Source organism: Echeneis naucrates, chromosome 19 (genome assembly GCF_900963305.1).
Source record: "Echeneis naucrates chromosome 19, fEcheNa1.1, whole genome shotgun sequence".
Taxonomy (NCBI): domain Eukaryota; kingdom Metazoa; phylum Chordata; class Actinopteri; order Carangiformes; family Echeneidae; genus Echeneis; species Echeneis naucrates.
In genome coordinates this window covers 15,972,861-15,985,103 of record NC_042529.1, presented here as the reverse complement: position 1 = coordinate 15,985,103, position 12,243 = coordinate 15,972,861, and the positions used below count along the sequence as shown (strand labels likewise).

The 12,243-nt window shown below is 40.0% G+C and overlaps 1 protein-coding gene across 1 annotated transcript in view; it reads left to right on the top strand.

Annotated features, from left to right (window-relative positions):
- The window catches only part of rbfox3a (RNA binding fox-1 homolog 3a), a 555,532-nt gene that overhangs the window by 188,124 nt on the left and 355,165 nt on the right, over window positions 1-12,243 (top strand). Inside the window, exon 3 of the mRNA XM_029527245.1 lies at window positions 3,030-3,081. The gene's annotated coding sequence lies outside the window, so the exon portion shown is untranslated. The remainder of the gene's footprint in view (window positions 1-3,029; window positions 3,082-12,243) is intronic.

Sequence of the window (12,243 nt, the reverse complement as noted above, 5' to 3'; positions counted from 1 at the left end):
TAGAAGGTTCCTTCAGATTAGTCAGTGATATAGATGCTACAGTAACGCCACCAATGCAACTGTTCTTTCTGCAGTACTACCTTTCAGAGGTTTCTGCAAAACATTGCTTTTCCTGAGTTTGAGAACTTGGCAAAGTTTTCTTGACAAGGTCTGATGTCCCTGATGAAGTTTCAGGTGAAATAAAGATCAAGATCAACTTAAAAGTGTGTGATAGCAAAGATAGGAGAGCACAAGTCTCAAAGCAGAGGAGATCTGAAAGACGGACTGTACCAATTAGTTGCACCAATCAAAAGCTTAATTAACAACAAAGACCAAGGCAAATAAGGTGTGCGGCACTGCCTCTGCAAGTAGCCCAGCTTGAGTCTGCGGAGATGTGTACACTGATAGAGTCTCCACTGAATCAGCCTCAGCATCAGTCTGTTTACTGTGCTTGTCTCTGTCAATGACATAGAGCAGCCTGTGCCTATTCCAAAGAGACCCAGTGTGTATGTAGCTGTATAGAATACAAATACATGCTCATATCAATGGATCCGTGCATATGTGCATGTGTAAATGTCCATAAACAGAGAGAGCGTGCTGATGAAATCTGGAGGTTTGTCAAAGTAGCCTTCTTGCTTATCCACATCTTTTCTTTCTTATTGTGATTGTTACTCTACTGATGTTCCTTAGGTTGTTGACGTCTTGAATGTAAGGCCTGAAGAGCACACACACATATATACACAGAGACAAACATAGACACATGCATCTCACTAGCTGAACAAACATACACAAATGCTGTCACACTTTGGTAGGTCACATTGGTCAGAGTGGAAATAAGGACAATACCAGAGGTCTGTTCCTGCAGCATTGTGTGTTTTTCCTAAACTAACTTCCTTTTTTCTCTTTAGTGCCTTTAGTGTGGTGCACAGTTACCATGGAAACACAGTTTGGCATGATATGCTTAACTGGGGAGAGTTGCATCTCCACTATTTTCCTCTTCTCTCCCCTGTTATTGAGGGAGAAGCATTTTAATTGCCCAGGTTAAAGGAAGAGCAGAGAAGAGAGCGAGCGGCTGCCAGCCGTCGGGGTGGCTGTCTGTATCTGTTAAGTGGAAATTGTTTTGCCATGAAACGCCATCTGTCTAGCCTGCTGGCTGGTTCCACACTGATCTGTCTATGCATGGACTCAACTTTGGTTTCGACTATCGCCACCAACAGAGCTACATGCAAAGATTATGAAGATCTGATGGCGTTTCAGTTCCATTGGCAAGTCAAGTGATTGTACTTTGTGTTGAAGCATATTTTTGCATGGTACAGATTTGTTGTTGCATTTTGTTGAGATATTTCTCTCTTGATTTAAAATCCATCCAGAGCCATGACAGTTATTCATACTCAGCTGAAGTGCTCAAGTCAGCATGGCGATGTTAATGCATTCCAGATATTGAAATAAAAATACATGCTTGTTTCTTCTTGCCTGGTGTGCACCTGGTTTCATGGTCTAAGTACTTCCACATTTGGGCAGACTGGCTGTTCCTGCATTAACTGTCAGATGAAAGATTTCCCGTTTGTGTCCAGATGAGCAAACCAAGGTATATGTTCAGGCAAAAGTTTCATTTTGCTGTCTAGGATTGGTCCATTCAGTTTCTAGAAACCATGTTCACAATCATACCCCAAATCTGACTGGGTCACTGCTATCTTGCCACTGGTCTAATACCTGACTAGAGCCAAGCAGACTCTATCAGCTGTGATCACACAGTGTGTAATCATCATCACATGAGACAGACAGGGACAGGAGAATGTGAACTGTGAAGTACAGAAAAAATTACATGTTTTGTTCTGCTTTTCTGCTGTAGCTGCTTGTTAAATTTTGAAGTATTGTGCTGCTGAAAATGTGGCTGTTTGCTTTCTGAATCTGCTTGAAATGGCCACATTATCAGGTCTGTATGAAGCAGGTGCCCTTCAGGCGAGCGTTGTTTTACACACAAGTATGACACAATAGAGGCCCAAATGATTATGCCAACCAGATCTGTGCAAACCCCAGTGACAAATATCGTTTCTCGTGGCTATTTCAAAGAAAATCCAGCTGAGCATGTTCAAGCAGTTACAGGTTCTTCTGTTTACAATAAAAATAACTCAATGTAGCACTGACATGGTGAAGACCTCAAACACTCAAATGTGGGAGAATAGTGCAGTAGCAAAACATTTAAATACATTGGATTTAAACAAAAAACATTATACATAAAGCTGCATTGTACATGTGCACATGTACATATTTACTCTGCATTTGAATGTTACTGAAAAGTAAAATATAGTTATTCAATTTGAATTTCAACCCTTCTAAAGCCACTATTGTAATGACAGAATAAAGACATGCACTATAAGTAATTTAAAGCATTGGAGGTTGAATTTGAAAATGATTTTTCCAGGATTAGTGCTCAAAAGAATGAACACAATTCATGATAAGATAATGATAGAAACTTAAAATTATCCCTAAAATAACCCAAACGTGTGTGACTTCCTGTGTTGACTTTTTATTTGGCTATTGTGGTTTAGTCTTTTTACCACTACAATAAGGAAAAATTCCCTGTCAGTTTTTTGTTGATTTATGATTGCCTATTCCGTTACACAAAATACCTTGTGGCATATATAATTAGCTGAGGTCTTGCTAATTTTGTTGATGTGTAGAAATATGTAAAATTAAAATGACAAAAATGGAGGAAAAAAAGTGACTCTCACTTCTCTCTATAGTGCTCTATAGTGCTCATGCATACATGAAGGCAACATTTTCTCACTGTCCTGCTTGAGAGAAATGGGAGATTTGGCAGAAGATTCTTATGCAGATATACACAATATCTTACAGAAAGGGCACACAATGCAGATAAACATGCAATAAATATACGCAATCTCCATGGTAAACAGAAGTGTCCACTAAACACAGACATTTTCCGAGGAATGACATTTTATATTATATATGTCTATAAAAATGTATAAAACTCCTCTTATTATCCGTGGTGTGACACTACCTGTGTCTTTCTCTGTGTTTGTCCTCAGTACGACATCTACGTGAGGACACATCCAGACTCCACCTTGCCAACATCCCAACGTAAGTAGGCAACATTTTCCCAGTTTATTGTCCATTCCCTTCCATTCCCACAACTTCTCCCAGGCTGGATTTGAATCACAGGGATGGAAATTGAACCGTGTTCCTCTCTATTGCTCAGCTGTAACAGTACCAGGTTTATATTGCTACTCTCACATTAAACTGTCGTAATGAATTGAATTGTTCTGTAATGTAGTATAATAACTTCTGTAAATGAATAACACACAGCAGTGAAGAAATTCCTCCCAACATAGAGCCTGTATTTTTGTCAGTTCTTAAGGTTTAAGATGATGGAACATGCCTCTGCTTGTGTGTCCACCACCTGCTGCTGGATCTGTTTATACTCAACACACACAATCCACTTGCTGTAATCCAACAGATGACAGAGGCCTGCAGGGGTTCCCTCTCTTAATGTCCTATCATGTAAAATTTTCAGTGGAAAACATATTTTGATATATTTAAATGCATCTGCCAATTCAGAGCATTTCAAAATTTTGGGATTGGTCAAGGCAATAAATACCGAGAAGGTCAAAACTGATATGAGTTCTTCCTTTATGTCAAGGGAAGTACCGTATTTTCCGCACTATAAGGCGCACCTTCAATGAATGACATATTTTAAAACTTTTTCCATATATAAGGCGCACCGCAGTTGTGCAGTGCAGTAGAGGCTGGGATTACGTTACGTTACGTTACGTTATGCGTTAATGTCCATATTCACAATATGACCAACCTTGTTCAACTGTAAACACACAAAAGAAACACGTAAAGCTCACTTTATCAGTTCATTCCTCATGTACCAATCCCTCGAATTATTCTTCTTCAGTGTCCGAATTGAACAGCTGGGCGAATGCGGCAGCCAACACGCCCGGCTCCGTCTCATCAAAGTCGTCATTAATCGAGTCAGTGTCGCTGTTGTTGTCTGGCAGTTCAGTGACAATTCCTGCCTTCCTGAAAGCTCGGACCACAGTTGAGACTGATATATCAGCCCAGGCATTTACGATCCACTGGCAGATATATATATGGATCAATATCAATATTGATTCATATATAAGGCGCACCGGATTATAAGGCGCATGGTCAGCTTTTGAAAAAAATGAAGGCTCTTAGGTGCGCCTTATAGTGCGGAAAATACGGTACTTACTTCTGCAAAAACTAAACACATGCAAACTCAGGTGTGACATCATCTTATACGAAAATATGTGGACTGTTTAAATATTAAAGAACTGCCCTCATCTCTAGAAATATGCAGCTGGTATTGCTTGCATTACGTGGCACTATCAGGTTGATAATTGCATCTTGAATGAAACAGAAAGTCATACAGAATCACTAAACAGGGCAGCACGGTGGTGTAGTGGTTAGTGCTTTTTGCCCCGCAATAAGAAGGTTGCAGGTTTGGTTCCCGGCCTGGGTCTTTTCTGTGTCTACATTGGTTTCCTCCCACTGTCCTAAGACATCATGTCTAGGTTAACTGGTGACTCTGAATTGACTGTAGGTATGAATGTGAGCATGTTGTTTGTCTCTGTGTGTTGGCCCTGTGATGGACTGGTGACCTGTCCAGGGTGTACCCTTCCCCTCACCTGATGTGAGCTGGGATTGGCTTCAGCAGCCGCAACCTACATTTGGAAAAAGCGATAGAAGATAGAAATTTAGACTCACCAATGCACCCAAACATGATGTCTTTGGACAGTGGGAGGAAACCCACACAAGAACTTGTGATCTTCTTACTGTGGGGTGACAGTTATAACCACTGCCAAATTCCAGACAATAGTATTAAAATAAAGTGCAGAAAAATATTTTTGATAATAGATATGGTGAGGGAACAATAAAACTGAAATACTGAAATAAGTGTAAAAACTTCCACAACACATTGGTAATTGAAACGGAATCAGGATGGAGTTGGGGATATAACTCCATGTCGGTGCCAGTGTTAGCCACAAAACTTTAAAATGGTCTCAGTTCTCTATAATCAGGAAGCGATAGAAAACTGCCATTTGACTGTAAATGACAATCAACAGAGATGATCAGAGAATCTAATCAAAAGAGGCTTATCAAACAGCTCATTATGTCAGGGATATGGCTCAGAATGACTTCTTCATTTATACTTTTCTGAGAGATCCAGAGACATCAAAAATGGCCATAGCCCCCCCAGTGGAACACAGAGTAAGTACAACACTTTCCACTTATGACAAGGCAGGCAGGTTTTTGATGCTCAACTAGTCTTTATGTTTAAGAGAAAGGAAAATATTTTTCATAAAAGTGTCAGTGACTCAGCTAATGGGACATTAAATGGTACCCCACCACCGCTATGCGAGGTTGGACTTGGCTTCCTCACAGCAGAAGGTTTCTTCCAAGTTTACTTTAGTTAAGAACAATTAAAAGTGTTTGCTTTTAACTCTTCCCTTCAATAAAAAGTTTCACTTTGGGTCAAGCAATAACATTCAGATAATAATAATAATAAAGCTCCCCCCTGTAAAGTGTTTTTGGTGGCACAGCAGCAACACCAAAAGAAATCCTGTAAGAATGCCCCTGGCCTTGACAATTTAATAGCTCTCTGAGTCATTTATTTTTCAACATCCAACATGTTTTTTAACATTTTTTTTTATTATTATTATTTGACTCACCTTGAAATGAACAGCCTTCCCTTCATTAGTGAGAATGAAACCTGTATGGTTGTATTGAATATTGCCGTAGGTCACAGCACTCAAATGAGCCAAACCCTATTAATTTGAGATGTTGGTGGTGTGAGCTGGGGGCTGAACTGGTGTGTGTGGGTAGGGTGGTGGGGCTGGGGTCTTAAAGAGAAATAAAAGTGTGGGGGTCAGATATGTATTGTAGGTGTCTATGACTCCATTATTTGTACCTTCTAGGCACTTCATCAAGGTGTGACAACACAGGGATTGCAGAACCATTTGTCATATCTGGACAATCTCTCATAGAAAGGACAGAGGTCTAATTAATATCATGTTGTTTGAGTACTGTACTGGTTGTCTATACATTAATTGAATCTAATAATACATTAGTCTAAATGATTATTGTTAAATCTGAGGACTTTCCTGTTAGGGTGCATGAAGTGCCACTGAGGGGATAGAAAACTAAACTTACTTGACAAATGAATTGCCTACCAGTCAAGATGTTTCAAGACAGATTCCATATGATTGCATTAAAACATTTTTAACTTCTAACCCTGTTTAGTTGTATTAGTGGTAAAAGTGGCTGTCACTGTTAAACATGAACAGATAAAATCTCATTCATAATGATCAGGAACAATGAGAAAAAGCTTATATGGATACAAAGGCTTCAGACACAACATATGGGAGAAGAATCTAAAGCTGTCATAGCTTACTGAAGGCTATGCTGAGGTTCTGGCTTATTTCTCTGTCTTCTTTTGTCTCTCCTGCGTGTGTGTGTGTATATATATGTTGCTCACTGTCACAGTGATTGGCTGAGGAGCATCCCACAACCTAAAGGCTTGAAAAGCTCTCCTAGTTATTATTGGAACTTTCAAAATATTAATTAGAAAATGGATTCTACCAGCCTCCAGATAGCACAAAATCTGGATTTTGGGACCTGTACCTCAGCCCACCTACTGATGACCTCAGCAGTTAGCTAAGGTCATGTTATTTACCATCTTCGCTGTTCAAAACAGCAGCTGTACAATGCAACTTCTTGCCCAAGTTTTGTTTTTAGACCAGTGAAGAAGACTTGATTGCTCAGGAAACTACTAGTAGTGTAAAACTGTGACGTTAATTAATACATTCCATCATCTTGATTCGGTGCATGGACTTGCATACTTTCTGATTTCCAATCCAATATTTTAGGGGTATTTGTACCACAACTGTATCTCATTAGTATCGTAATCGTAAAAGCTCCATGTGACTTCAGGCTTACAGCTCATTGTAAACATAAATCAGCTTCTTCTGCATTCTGGATAAGTTTAGACAATGAGTTTCATTTAGTCCCAAGACAAATTGATTTCAGGCAAATTTCTGATCCTCGTGTTGTTTTATTTGCTTCATTATTTGTTTTTCTTTCTTTTCATCTCTTTTTCTGTTGCATCTGCTGTCTTTATTTTCTCTGGAGCACTTTAGTACAAATGTTATATATATAAAAACCTTATTACTTTGTTAAGAAACGTTTATATGAATAAAAGCTATTCTTTTTATCATCATACTGTCAATGTGTGAGTAGCATAAAGGGGCTATAACTAGCATATCATTACAGAACAGTAATTATTATACATTAGTTCATCTTCAACTGCTTATCAGTTTCCGGGTTGCGGGATGCTGGAGCCAATTCCAGCTCACACTGGGTGAGGGCAGGGTACAGGACAGGTCGCCAGTCCAGGGCCAACACACAGAGACAGACAGAGACCAACAACCACTCACACTCACAATCACACCTACGTACAGTTAGAGTAATTAACCCAAACGATGATGTCTTTGGACGGTGGGAGGATACTGGAGGAAACCCACGCAGGCACAGGGAGAACATGCAAACTCTGCACAGAAAGGCTCCAGGCCGGGAACTGAACTAGTGTTAAGATGTTTGGATATCCAGGGATATGCTGGCTTATATGGGGCTTTATCTAGTACAAAGAGTGCATCAAGCTCTATGAGAGTACAGTACTGCAGTTTATGGTGGATATGTGAGAAGCTTCTCCAGCTGTCATATTCATGGAAATCTGATTTCTTCCTGTAGACAATTTTCCATGTCAGAAACCCATCAGTGATAAGCAGTGAGCTGGTTGTCTCTGTCTCTGTGGCTGTGCTACAGCTGCACCGCAGCAAGAGGCAGGCAATGGTTCTTTAAGTTTCTGCCATTGCACAATTTCTTATCTGCTATAACATTAATGTGAAATGGGATAATGGTTACCTTGGGACTGCAGTGGATGTCATTGTCCTTCAAATACAAATCTTGCCATTGAGGAGCAGAAATAAAATCAGAAAGTGTTAAATTTGCCTAATGAATGTTCCCAGCAGCCTGAGAGCTGCAATAGTTGAGTTCACAGAAAACTCTCTGCCCCTGACTGTCACTTTTTTGCTTTCTATATTTTTCTCTTTGCCCATCTTTCTCTGCTTCTGTTCCTCTGTGTGTGTGTGTGTGTGTGTGTGTGTGTGTGTTTGCTTTCACTGATTGTCCCTCACCACTTGTGCATTTGGAGGATGTTCTTTGGTGTTCCTGGTCCACCACACTATCCATCTTCCTATCTTTCCAAAGACAGAAGAGGTCTGCTTGCTGCTCCAAACAAGAAAGTAAAAGGTTTCCCTCCAGCTCTATACCACTAAACATCAACTGTAAATCACACTAATGGAATTCATGCCAGTGTTTGTGTGTATGTGTGTGTGCGTGTGTGTGTGTGTATGTGTGTATGTGTGTGTGTGTGTGAATGTGTGTTTGTCACTGCAGCTTGTTTTTTTTTTTTGTTTTTTTTTCCTGTGAGACTGAGGCTGTATTATTTTACAGCAGCTATCGCACAAGTAAACGTTCCCATGGCAAGTGCCCATCAGAGTGTGGCAGTGAATATATACTGCATACATTAGGTAGCACTGCTCCTTTCTTTTTTTTATTTCTTTTTTTGGCACAGCATTTAAGGCACAGCGGGATGGGGTGGGGGGAGGTCTGTCAGAGTATAATAGGCTTTCAGCCAGAAAAGATATTTTGAGAAACATATTGTGAAGAAAGGTTCAAGAACAGAAAGACTTTGATTGTTTTTACTTGTGTTCTGATTTGCTGACGGAAAAAGTGTAACTTAACAGCATAATGTGCAATGGTTGCAGCATGAAATAGATAAAGCAATGACATGTAGGCAGACAGGCAGACAGGCAGTCAGACAGGCAATGAGAGAGGCCGACACAGAGATGGCAGGCGAACTGAGAGAGAGAGAAGAGAGAGACAATCAATCAGAAACAGGTTAAGACAAAAAGCAATAAAACACACAGACAAAAAGTTATGATACGCATGTGTGTGTGTGTGTGGGTGGCCTGATGCAATATAGTGAAAAACTCCAACATGCAACAGTTGGACCAACGTAGCTGGTCTGGTTATTTTACAGAGGAGGTGTGGTGAAAGCACGCACACACACCAAAGTGTTGGGAGAGGCTTGGTCCAAAAAGCTGCTGGAATTACCCTATTACATGTGTCAGAACTCAACTATAAGTTTGAATAAGTCTAAATTTATAGTTTAATATTTTTTGTTTCAAATCAGCATTTTATTCCATCACATAGCTGAAATATCCACACGGGACATCTGAAATCATGACAGATCAGTTGGCTTCATCAGAAAGGAAAATAAAAGCACACAAAAAAAAAAAAAAAAGCTTCAAATTACCTCCAAACGTAAGATGTTTTTCTATATGACCAATCTAAAATTTATACAGTTAAAATTTCTCTCCATGACAAAATGAACAAAGTTGATTGTCTTTTGAAAGGTCCCTTGTCACATGATTACTTTTGGGCCATGATTGTCTAGAAAAGGTGGGCCGCTCAACTTCCCCAGAGGCTCAAATCTCCCTTTTCTTCCATATGTACAATAAATTCAAATTTGTTAGTATTTTATTCCCCACAAAGAGCAGCCCTGTGTAATCGATAATTCTGATTCCTCAATTAGCAACACCATTGCTAATGTACAGCTGTTTATTTTTTCCATCCACTCGCGGTCCTCAGGAGTCTTCTTCAATTAGGTGATACTACTTCATACAGTCCCTGAGCACAGTTGCCCCCACTTTTTCGTATTTTCAATTTTGCTTTTTAGCTGCAAACGGAGGTGTATCTTCATGTGATAGAAGAGGCACATCACACACAGGCTGTTCTGTGTGTTGCATCTGTTCATTTTTCTAATAACATTCAATTTCTTCATTAGATCGGATATGTCCTTTAGTGGGCATGTCCAACTACAACAGTTGAATAGTTATGATGAGGATTAGCAGTCCACTTCTGTGCAATATAGTAAAAGTTTCACTTGATGTGGACTGTGCCCAAGTCCACCTGAATCACACTGGAGACCACCTTTTAAAGTGGATTCAGTTCATCGATTCTTGCCGGAGTCACACTAATGGAATGAGCTGGGGTCAAGTATACCAAAATGGATGGCAAGTTGGCGGTGGAAGCAGAGGATGGCAGCCCGGTGCTCTTCTAGTTTTGGGTGCTTTATGCTGTTTCTGCCTGGCTAGAGATGCCAAACTGTTTTTCAGTTTTGTTCAAACAATGACAGTAAACCTGTATTATATCTTGAATCTTTAATCTTGGTGGAAACAACACATGTACACGCATGTCATACACACATGGCACACACTTGAAATCAAAGAATAAGACAGATTGAGCGTAGGGAGATCTCCAGCTATGGGGACTTTGTTGAGTTCAGCAAAAATTCACAAAACAAGGATGTGGAACAAAAACTGCAAAGTACAACTAAAATTGTTCACATGGTGGCGATCATATGGTGTAGATTGGGAATGGGTGCCACTGACAGCGAGGGCTTTCTTGTGCTCAACTTGAGATTTTTGAGCCAAATGCGAACAGATGATTTTTAAAAATAAATCTACTGACTTTGGTCTTATTCAGTGTTTAGAAACCTTTTTGTCAGCAAATCTACATGCACAAGGGAATCACTGATCTCTAGAGGATGTGGTCACAGTGTAATTAAACCATTGTGATGACAAACACACACGCGTTTCTCCTTCTGCCAGTGTCTTTCTTTCTGCTTCTAAAAGAAAAAGCACACATGGACGCAATTCAATTTGCTGCCTACACAATGTATTGTCTGTGTTTCTATGACAAATGCATGCAGGAGTTTGCTCTGAGTACCGTTCCAGTGCAGTGAACCAACACCTGCTACCTGTATAGTCTGACATAGATATTTTGGTTCTACCCATCTCTTAATTTTAATACTATTACACTTGGCAGGCCATTGTTGGTTTGACACCACTGTCCACTGCCCACTGTCTCTGCGTGTCTCTGTCTCTCATTGACATAACCACGTGGATACCATAAACTAAATCTCTCCTATTCTGAACTCCTAGTCATCTCCCAGTCATTGCCAATCAGTCTGTTCACAGTGATAGCAACATCAAAATCTGCTCTTTATTTCAAGTCCCAACCAAGATCGCAAAAAAGCAGGTTATAATATTTGAGAAATGTTCCTTGTTCCATTTTGACTGCTGCATCTGGCAGATCTTCCTTTGCCCTCAATGAAACCCTTGCAGATGGTCCAGAATGTGCCAGACTGTCTGGTTTTTAATCTACCGAAAAGGGCGCATGCATCTCGACTACTCATCAACCTTCCCTGACTACTCATGGTCACCCAAATCCAGTTCAATGCACCACTATATATACTACCTCAAAGTGACTTCTGGATCTGCACCACCTACTTGAATCAATTAAACCTATGATCCTTCTAAGCCACCGTTTTCCTCCAAGGAATGTCATCTGGCATCATCATCCTTGCTAACAGGGCGATCTAAGTCCAGGCTCCTCTAATTGGCGGTTCCCAGATTGTGAAACAAGCTCCCAAAGCCTATCAAAGGAAGGGCGTCCCTCTCCCATCTTCTTGAAACAATTAAAAGCCCATCTTTTCTGGGAAAACATCCTCTCTTAAAAACTTTTTTATTTTTATTTTATTGCACATGTTTATGCCTCTGTCTTGCAGTTTGTTGCACTTTCTACTGTGATCTCTTGCACTTGAGCCATTTAATATTTGCACAGAGGCATTCATGTTAAGTTACTTTTGGATAAAAGCTTTTGCCTAATGAATAAATATAACAACTACACTTAAATGCTTAACCCTAATTTAAATTTAATTCTTACATGATCCCTAAAACCAGATATTTGTTTGAAATAGTCGGAAATAGCCTAATTGTCCTCATGATTTCCAATCAAATTTGGCCACACAACCACAAAACAAAGTAACACAAATTGTAAACGCATAGTCGCCACCTAAAATTCACAGTGGATAAAACTTGAGCATCTTTTTCTTTCTCCACTTCTGTTTGGTGTGGAGGAGTTCTGTAATGAGTTCACTGTTGAATGTGTGGCAGGGGTATCATGGTGTATTGCTCTGTCAGTGATATGATCCAGGCTGTATGTCTCCCCAGGTCAGAGTCAGCACTCAGACAAGGTCAGGCTGACACTCCTTCTGGAAACGATTAGTGTCTCTGATCCCAGTCAGCA